The sequence below is a fragment of the Olea europaea genome, chromosome 16 (assembly GCF_002742605.1).
Source record: "Olea europaea var. sylvestris chromosome 16, O_europaea_v1, whole genome shotgun sequence".
In the NCBI taxonomy this organism is placed as follows: Eukaryota; Viridiplantae; Streptophyta; class Magnoliopsida; order Lamiales; family Oleaceae; genus Olea; species Olea europaea.
Window position 1 is genome coordinate 16118407 of NC_036252.1, and position 10986 is coordinate 16129392.

The following is a 10986-nucleotide window of genomic DNA, read 5'->3' on the forward strand; positions in this document are numbered from 1 at the left end:
GCAGTTTCTACATCGGATTCTTTAGTTACATCACAGTGGACATAAGAGGTTGATGATTGTCCCAATTCTTTGCATACCTTCTCTCCCAAGTCATCATTGACGTCTGCAACCAGAACTTTAGCTCCATGTTTGTTGAACAGTCTGGCAGTTGACTCGCCAATTCCAGTAGCAGCACCGGTGATTAGTGCTGCCTTGCCTTCCAGCCTAAGTTCATACATTTTTTTAGTACAATATTTAGAAGTAAATGCCTCAAGAATTAAACAAATAAAATGCAGCATAAACAATTAAAGAATTATACCTTCTAACAAAAGTCGAAGCCATTGATGAACTTAACACAGCTCAAGTATACTGCGAACTTCTTTGCGGCATTTTGAAACGCCTTTTATATCTGCAGTCTGCACGTAAATAAGCATTAATTATGTCTAAATCCTGTTTGAGAGCGATAGCCACCGAATTTGATTCTCTCTGATAAGTGTTATCTCTTTCCAAGTCATGGCCACGCACTTGGGTCCAAATAATTGACTACTACAAATAACTTTTACTTACTTTAAAAGGAAACGGTAAACATTAAACTTCATAAATTAATATGATAATCCAGTACATTTACTTTATTTTGTTCGGTCTAAATATTTAAGTATCGTAGAAGAAGAAAATGTATATCAATTTTGGGTTCATTTTGTAGCTCACGTTAAATGACGTAGGTTGGACTCAAGAAAAACGTAAATTCATACAAATTAAGCCTTAATTACTATGATTCAAAGAACCGTATTTATTTAATGGGTCAAAAGATTAGGTTTATCTTCAATAACTAATCCTATTTGAATTGAACTATGTTGTTTCTTTTAAGTCAAGCCAAGATAAGATTGATGCGCGGAATAAATTCTATCTTCTAGACTGTGCATAAACGTGGGTATTTTTTTTAAAACCTGCGGTGATGGAATAATGTTGAAGAAAATTGGAATTTTAAAATTCAAACAATTTATGTTATATAATAATTCGAGCTCATCCAATTCACGATGTGTCCTCAAGACAAATCTGCTCCATTTTACGTTGGAAAACAAGAATCGTCTCATATGATAAAACAAATTTTCCCTCTTACAAAAGCAGCAGGCAATTCGGCAGGACTAAAATGTATGTTATAATTAATGTTGGGTCCTTCCAACCCAACTATCACACTATAAGCATCATAGCGATAGTTAATTTGTCCAAAGTGCTAAAGATATGTCGGTCAGACGACTAGTCTACAACAACCTTTCTATGTTGCCTGACAGGTGACTAACTTTGAAAAAGATAAGCAATTTCACGTCGGCCCTCAAGTATAAAGCACTAGTTACTTGTAAAGCCTATCCAATGAGAGTGATCCAGCTAATCAGATTTTCCTGAGGGTGTCATGTTGTTATCTTCTGTTCACCAGCTCGTATTGTAATGCAGTTTGATGTAATGTTCTCATCAATAGGAACACCGCCACATACACTTGTGTCTACAGTAATTGTCTTATTTTGGTTGGACGTACTTGTGCCACACATTAAATACAGCATAAAACTCTTGTTTAGTGAAAATTAAAATTAGCCCATATTTATAAAGTTTAATTTAAGGGTCTGTTCACAAGAATTTTGAGAATTGATTTTTTGACCGTTAGAAAAAAAGTGAGGACCGTCTGTGAGAGAAGAAGTAAAAAATTATGACTGGAGTAGTGAAATAACGATCAAAAAATCAAATTTTTGAGGTTAAAATCACTCACAAACGGGGCCTAAGTTTAAAGTCAACAATTAACTTTAGTCATACATTTTATCAATTTTTAACAAACTATACTTCAAATCTTATTTTAATCAGATTTTTAACAAATTTTGATAAAAATTGATGAAATGTATGATTGAAAAATTATGAATTTCACAAAATATGTATTTAAAAATAATTATTGACCTTAATATAATAAAAAGCACGTGTTTTCTGCTCCATTTTTGGAACAAAATATATTTTGAAATAGTATTTTGATGGAAAATATTTTGTTAAAAAATCAGAAAAAGATTTGAGTTTGCATGTAAAATAATTTTACAGAAGAATGTGTGGTTGAAAATGAGTTTTTTAAAAAATGAGTGTCAAATGTAGCCAAATTTTAATCACTACCAAACAATGACAAAGAAAATGAGGAATAAGAGGAACAAAATCAAAATGGAAGTTTGTCATTTACGAAAGAATGGGGATAAAAATCAAGAAAAAGGAGACGTGCATATATATAAGACAGCAACTTGGAAGGAAAAAGATAGAAAAATATAGGTACAAAAAGAAAAAGTTTGTGCCTTTGTGAATATTATAATTTGAATAATGGTTCTGTGTTTTGCGGTGTCAAGATACTTCTGTGATATTATTTTAAATAATAAGTTAAATTGCTCTGATATCATATCACTGTCGGAACGACAACCTTACACGTACGAGATTAAATAGCCAACTTTCAACTTTCAAAAATCAAAATAGTGATATTTTCATAATTTGTATTGAAAGAGTGGAAGCCATCACATAGTCACGTTCTTACAAAAGTTGAGGCCATCACAGTTTGTTCCTCATTATTTCCTAATAATGCATTTCAGAATAGTAAATTGATAGAAAATTAAAAAATAAAAAAAAGTTGAGTTTACGTGTAATATTATTTTATTAAAAAATGTGTGATTGAAAAGAAGAGAAGGAAAAATATATTTTAAAAAGAATGAGAATCAAATTAGGGCTAAATATGCATTGTGAACCTCTTTGCTCCTCTCTACAGGCCTTAAAAATTGCCCGACTTTCATTCTTGTCCCGCACATTAAATATATACCATAAAGAAAAAGGTAGAAATAGAATCTGTAAAGGAAAGGAAAAAGATAGGAACAAAATCATGAACAGTTGAAACTTGAAAGTGAGGTCTAATTTAAATAACGTAAGAATTAACTAAGTTTATGGGGAAACAATTTTTTATTTAATATTATATCGATTTATAACATGTTAAATTATTCTGGTAAATTTTGACTTTCAATATTATATATTTCATAGACTATATCGAAAGAGCGGAAGCCACGTAACTGAATTAGAAATGTAAGCGGTTCGATTTTATCGATTTTAGACAGATTTTCAAATCAAATCGTTTAAACCGGTTTGAGAATAACCCAAATATAAACTAAACCATTTTAAACGGTTTGAAAAAAAACTCAAACTTAAACCTAACGATTTGGTCAAATTTTAAATCGTCGGTTCTGCCGTATATTTTTTTGTCTGTCTACTTTTATGTCACTAATTCATTGAATTCAATATATATTTATATCTTATTAGCAATAAATCTAAAACAAACTAAATATATCTACTATAAATTTAAATACAAACTAAATCAAATTGAAATCACAATAAACTAAAACATAATTTTTTGTTCGCGATTTTTAGGCTAATGATGTTAAGATAAAGTTACAATAAAAATCTGCTAAACTAAATATAAGGCCAAAAACATTAATGATGTCCAACAAGTCATGATTATCATATCTGCAAGAAAAAAAGGTTATCGATTAGACAGATAAAATAACCAACCACAATATTTGTGATTCTCTACAACAAATGATCACTAAAAAATTATATAAATGTGTCAAACAGTTAGTGTGCTTAAAAAATATCAAAGTTTACTTTATGCTTACCAAAAAAAATTATTGTTGTGAACATATACTTCTCAAATTCAACAAAAAATCACACAGTTACACAACAATTCTTCAACTGCAATGGAACATAATTTTTACTGTACAACATGATAGAAAAGAAAAAAAACTAAAATCCCGATTGAGCCTAAAAATAGGAGAGCCCATTAAAGGTTGAAGATAAATATACATTTCTTAGACGAATGCTTAAACTTTCCATTAGATTCAGTGATTCATTTGGCGAAAAAGAGAGAGGCGTCGTTTTGGGAACTAGGAAGCATGAAAGGGACAACAAGTAGAATTGAAAGAAACCTCTTTTCTATTTCGTGTTATTCAAGGGGTGTAAGCAATATAGTTCAAGCTCAAATTCTTCCTCTTTTCTATTTTGGAGCTCATATGGCTTTTAAGGCGCTAGGCCAAGACAAAAATTAAAACTTAACAAAAATAATAATAATAATAACAACTAATTAGGATTATTTGGTAATAATAATATATATGTAATAGAAGATTAAAAATTGACAAAAATATTCAGAAATGACAAAAGTCACAAAACTATTGAATTTTACGTATTTGGATGATTTTTTTAATTTTTATTTTTATATATTTTTTCGCCGGTCCAATTTGGTTTTAAATTGCAATTAAAATTTTCAAATCCAAACCAAACCGCTTTTGGTTCAAAACCATTTCGTCAACGGGTTCACGTGACACCAATCCAATGGTTTCTAAAATGCAATTTCAGTTCGGTTTGATAGTTTTTGCTTACAGCTCTAAACTGAACATATGCTTGGAAAATATTATTTTTCTTCACCAACACAAATACCATTTAGTTTGAGAAGATTTGGAAAATGATTTAGTAAACTCGATATTGTTAATAACTTGCAGAAGCTATTACTTCTTATTTAAACAGCACCAAACCAAATTCAAGAATAAAACATTAAATATTACATTGTTATTTCGAAAAATAGTAAACATTGTTAGATACGATTCTGGAATAATGTTTTGTTGGATCAAAGGCGGAAAGAACATTTTAAAAGGTCATGGATGCCTCACGGATCAAGAAGCTTTGACTTCGAAAAAAATATTCGGGAAGCTGACGAGTCAACATAAAGTTTCTTCATGTCTTTTTATGGCCAGACCTTGTTTTGGTCATTTATAATGAGTTTTTTCAGTTATTTTCTGATATACTTTTCAATAGTTGTTACATTTTTTAAAGGTTGTAACTTGAATTTAAAAATAGATTCCACATTACCTCAATCTTGCACCAGAAATTTTAGAGTAATAAATTTATTCTCTTCTTCTTTTCATCTATTTTTTCCTTGCATTCTTTACATTCAAATTTGTTCTCAAATATATTTTATATTCTGTTATATAGCGGAAACAGTAAATAAACATAAGATATGAAGTTCTTTCATCCGGTGTGTTTCAGATTGTTTTGGTGACGTGTGTCGTGGAGGTATTTCTAGTCGTGCACAAACCGGGCTCAGCTTCAAAATATAAACAATCAAACACCAACCAAATGATTGCTCAAATTCACAACTCTATTAACTTCGGTTGCCTACTTTCTTGCACCCGCAGAGGACACATGTCCGATGATTAAATGTAGCCCCAAAGGAGGATAAAAATAGAGGAAGCAATTAGTTAAACTCAAGCACAAAGAAGAGACTTTTGGAAAAATAATAGTTGCAGTAACATGCAAAATAGTAAAATGCAGAAATAAAACTTATCGTCCGATCGAATCCCATGACAGCACGATATCCTAAAGTAAAATTTTTCATCGATAACTGATGCGACCTCAGTGGACAATCACTCTCAGGATACAACGATCATAAACTACTTGTGTAGCAATCACAAATAGTTTCTCAGAACTCTCAAGTGTACTCCATAATATATATAAAAACTCGGGGAAAAAACGAGATATGAGTTTATATAGACAGACTGGATGTAACTGCCTCTTCCATGATCTAGAAAATTTTGAAAAAATTAATGACTTTGTGGCAGTGGATTGTTAAAAACGGTCACAATAAACTGGCTACTTTTGACCCATTAAATAATTTTGAAAATAAAAAAAAATTTATTTTAGTCAAAAAAGTCCAAGAGCCCAAGGCCCCAATCAAAGACTTTTTAATAATTGCGTGGAGAGTGACCCTAACCGTAGACATTTCACACAATTGCCAAATTTTCCACCACTTTGGCACTTCATCTAAATTGATTATTTCTTTTACATTTTATATTTATAGTATAAATATTTAACAATCCCCCACATGAAAAAAATAAGATAAATGAAAATATTACTCTGGAGTACGGTAGAAATCATGCAGATTTAGGTGTCTATCGACTTGAACCTTGACTTTGTATATTCTATCAAACTTGCTAACTGTAGAGTGAACTATGTCTTGAACTCTACAATTATAGTTGGAAATTGAGACAATAGAACACACACATGACTTCTAAAATAATCATTGAGTTCTTGCGGTTGTGTTCATTTCGATCGTAAACTTTCCCAATTTCTTTGAATGCTATAGAGAATTAGCCTCAATTCTCATAAGAAGTGGTCCCACTTCAACACTCAAATAGATGCTTCTATCAATGGTGTACTGTATCTAAACACCCTACTGAATATAAGCTATAGTAAGTATTAAGAGAATTAGCTCATTCTCTAATCAATACAGTTGGTACTACGCATCATAGGGAGGGGTTTGGAATAAATCCAATGTAGTACCCCACAGACCCCTCCAATAACTTTGTTGTCCCATTGGACTTTGACCATGGGCTCTCCAATCACAAGGTTGGATTTCCGTTATAGGTTATCTAGTTTGTAATAGGCTTTAGCGCTATACTCCTCGATGTTTTATGAACTAGCTCTCTAGCCAATCCTTTGGTTAATGGGTCAACAATATTATCACTTGATTTCACATAGTCAAATAGTCAATACCCCATCCTTAAGCAGTTGACACATAGTATTGTGCCTCCTACAAATATGTTTAGACTTTTCATTGTAGGATGAAATTTAAGCTTTTGAAATAGCTGATTAACGGTCACAATGGACAGAAATAACTGGAAATGGTTTAGACCACGAAGGAACATCCATAAGAAAATTCCTTAACCATTCAGCCTCCTCACCTGTTTTATCTAAAGCTATGAACTCAGATTCCATAGTAGATCTCGCAATGCAGCTTTGCTTAGTGGATTTCCAGGATATAGCACCGCCTGCTAATGTAAATACATATATCGTAGATTTACTTTCACTTGTATCGAAAATTCAATTAGCATCACAATATCCGTCAAGTACAGCAGAAAATTTGGAATAATGTATTCCCCAATCTAGAGTGTATCTCAGATACCTCAATACACAAACGAGAGCATCCCAATGTTCACTGTTATGATTACTAGTATACCTGCTAAGTCTACCGATAGCATATGCTATATCAGGTCTTGTACAGTTCATGAGATACATAAGACTACCGATCACTCTAGCATATTCTAAAGCCGAAACACTAGGACCTGAATGTTTTCTCAAATCATGGCTTACATAATAATGTGTTTTAGTAGGAATACAGTTGTATTGGTTAAACTTCTTAAACACTTTTTCTACATAATGTGATTGGATTAAAATGATTCCTTTGGAATGTTTTACTATTTTGATTCCTAGAATAACATCAGCAACACCCAAATCTTTCATTTCGAAGTGCTTATTTAAAAATTGTTTAGTTTTATTAACCACATCTAATTAGTTCCCATAATCAGCATATCATCAACATATAAGCAAATTATCACACCACGATTATTTTCAAATTTGCTATATATGCATTTATTTGCTTCATTTTCACATAACCACTTAATGTCAAAACTGTATCAATTTTTTCGTGCTATTGCTTAGGAGTTTGTTTAAGGTCATAAAGGGATTTTCTAAATCTACATACTTTATCCTCAAGGCCTTTTACAGCAAATCCTTTGGGCTAATCCAAATAAATCTCCTCTTCTAAGTCTATATTTAAAAATGCAGTTTTGACATCTATTTGATGTATAATAAGATCATACAATGAAGCAATTGTATCTAACATCGTAATAAAGGTAATCTTAGTAATGAGTGAATAAATATCAAAGAAGTCAACTCATTCTCTTTGTCTATAGCATTTGGCTAGAAGTTTATTAATCAAACCATCAGGTTGAAGTTTTTTCTTAAACAACCATTTACACCCAATTGTCTTACATTTTTGAGGTAAGTCCACTAACTTCCAAGTATTGTTAGACATAATTGAATTATATTCACTATTTACACCTCAGTGGACAATCACTTCCAGGATACAACTATCATAAACCACTTGTGCAGCGATCACGAATGGTTTCTTAGAACTCTCAAGTGTACTCCAGAATATATGTAAAAACCCAAAAAAAAATTCAAACTATGAGAAATCAGATTTCGTTTTAAATGATTTTCTTTTTTCTTTTATGTGTGTTCTTACCAAAATGAGATATGAGTATATATAGACAGATTGGATGTAACTGCATCTTCCATGATTCAGAAAGTTATGCAAAATTTAATGGCTTTGTGGGTAGTGGATTGTTAAAAAAAGGTCACAATATCTGGATAGTTTGACCTATTAAATAATTTCAAAAAAAATAAATTATTTTAGTCAAGGAACCCCAAGAGCCTAAGGCCTCAATTAAAGATTTTTTAATAATTGTGTGGAGAGTAACCCGAACCCCCGATGTCCCACACAAATGCCACATTTTTCACCACTTGTGCACTTCATCTAAATTTATTTTATCTTTCACATTTTATATTTATAGTATAAATATCTAACAGAGACAAATCAAAGTCAACAGCCTCAAGTTTCTTGCATAACAAACGACTTTCACAGAGGAGGAAATGGACAATATATGGATTAGGTATAGTAACCAAGTTAGGCCACAAGTAGGTAAATGGGCCAACAATTATATGGGCCATATAATAAGTGAATTGGGCCATGAGCAATCTTAATTAATTAAGCTGCTTTAAATGGCCTTAGTTATTTTCGAGTCTAGTCAATCAATATAATGTTGATATAATTAACCCAACCCATTTTAACATCATCATTGGGGATTTATTGGATAACAAAACCCAATAACATCTATAGATGCCAAAATCATCTCAAGATAGTTCCATTGCATCTTGTAGGTTCATTTGGATCGCTTGTGCACTCATCCAATGCGGAATAAATATTGTCTTAACTAAAAGCTTTACCTTGTTCCTCGAAATATAATATGGAGTTTTTGTTTTTCAGGCCATTCATTACCAACAACTTTAAGACAATGTTGGTTGTGCCTCATGATGGCTACTATTGACTAACATTTGATTTGTGGACAAATAGTATTCCTCTTCTTTATTCATTGGCGGCTCGCATGATACTAGCGAATGAATGAAAGTTGCATCTCAGAACAAATTCTATTCTATATGTGTTTTCCGTAGGTTCGTCGCTAACAATTAAAAAAGGATCAGACGATTGTATAAGGGACAAACCTCTTGAGACAAAGTCCCAAAAAGGGACGTTCTTTATTGGCGATATCTTTACAATCGGAAAGTAAAAACAGAATGCCTCCAAGGGGCGCAAACACACGAGTTACTGAAAGAAGTGTTTAAATTTAAACTAAGAAATTTAAAGTTACATGTTCTCTGTTCGAGAGTTTTTGATTCGGTCTCCTTTGCTCTATGTCTTTTCTTCCTTTTATACTCCCTGTATGATCTCTTTGTGATCAACCGCCTAAAAACTGCTTGATCGTTCTATAACTGCCCACTTTCCTCGTAATGGCCAACTTGTCATGGAACTGCCTTTTCTAACTGCTGCCATTACTCTTTGTCGTTCAACCGTCTTCAATTGAATTCCTTGAATCGTGGAACGGGATAGGGCTGCTTAATAACTGTTTTGATAACTGCGCTTCTTGATAACCATAACACTTCATGTTTGCTAAGACCTTGGGCGACTCGAAGGTTTGGGCGAGAATAGAGTAGCAGCTCTGGGCGACTGCATGGCTTATATTCGCTCAGATCTTGGGCGACTTGCAAGCTTGGACGATGGTGTTACCACGTTCATGGGCCTCCCTATTTGGGCCTTCATCCTAAATTGTCTGATTGGGCTTCGTTCTTTGGACTATCTGATTTGGGGATCCTCCAATTGGACTTCATTCCTTGGACTGTTCGATTTGGGCTGAATTTTTATGTGTCAACAATTACCCCCCAATATGGCAGAATTAATACCAATTATTAAATTTTGCCATATTCACTTTGTGTTTCCAGCAACATTCGAAATTTCCAAGAATTTCAATCATTGTTTTCTTCCATAGCTTGAAAAGGTGCGACGTTTTGCAAACCCTTATAACCCCCAAATACGCCATTTCACTGCACCATTAAATCACTCCTCACTTTTTTCGCGCTTCTCTCTCACAATTTTACTATTCATCTCTTTGCTTCCCTGCTACGTAACTTTGAAAAACTCCATTTCGTCCCTAATGGCTACTTCACAATCTCAATCTGGCGACTCCTTTAGTTTTGAAAACTTTCAAAAACTCCTTAATCGTCCATACGTAACTCCGAACTTTCTCGCACTTGCCAACGTCGAACTCAATGAGTTCTACCTAGGTCCTTTCTTCAACAATGCAAAGGTAGTCGAACAAGCGGGGGTAGGTCAGCTGTTTCCTTGTACTCAAGGCCCTCCATTTCTAAACTCTCTGCCGCTGGGGCCACTTCGCGAAAGAGGTATTCGCACTTGGCCTAAATCTGATGTAGTTTTCCATAGGTGACATGCTCGCCTTGTGGACCATGGTCCTACTAAGGCACTTTTTGATAATGCTAGGATTTCTGATTTGTTAGAAATCTCTCTTCAACCCCCTACTTTTGATTCAGCACTTTTTTCGATCGCTTTAAGTTTTTGGTCTTTTGAGTATAATACCTTTGTTTTCCCTCTTGGTCCCATGTCTATTACTTTAAGGGATGTTGGGGTCCTAGTGAATCTGCCACCTTTGGGTTATACCATTTTTCCTGGTATCTTGGTTTCTGGTGGCGCCCCAAAGTTTGGTAAAAACCTCACCGAGTCTTATTCAAGCCTACAAACCCTTCATAACCACTCGAGCGCTGAGCCTTCCCATACTGAGCGTGTGGCCTTTCTTCTGGTTTGGCTTTGTAAATATGTTTTGTGTGTACCAAGCATAAAACCCTCCCTGAGCTATTTACCCATAGCGCACGAATTGGCCCGTGGCAAGCCTCTGAATTTATATTCTTTCTTTTTGACTACCCTGTATAGAGGCATGGCTTCTCTTCAAACTCAATTGAAGAATGGTGCATCTCCCACTGGTAGTG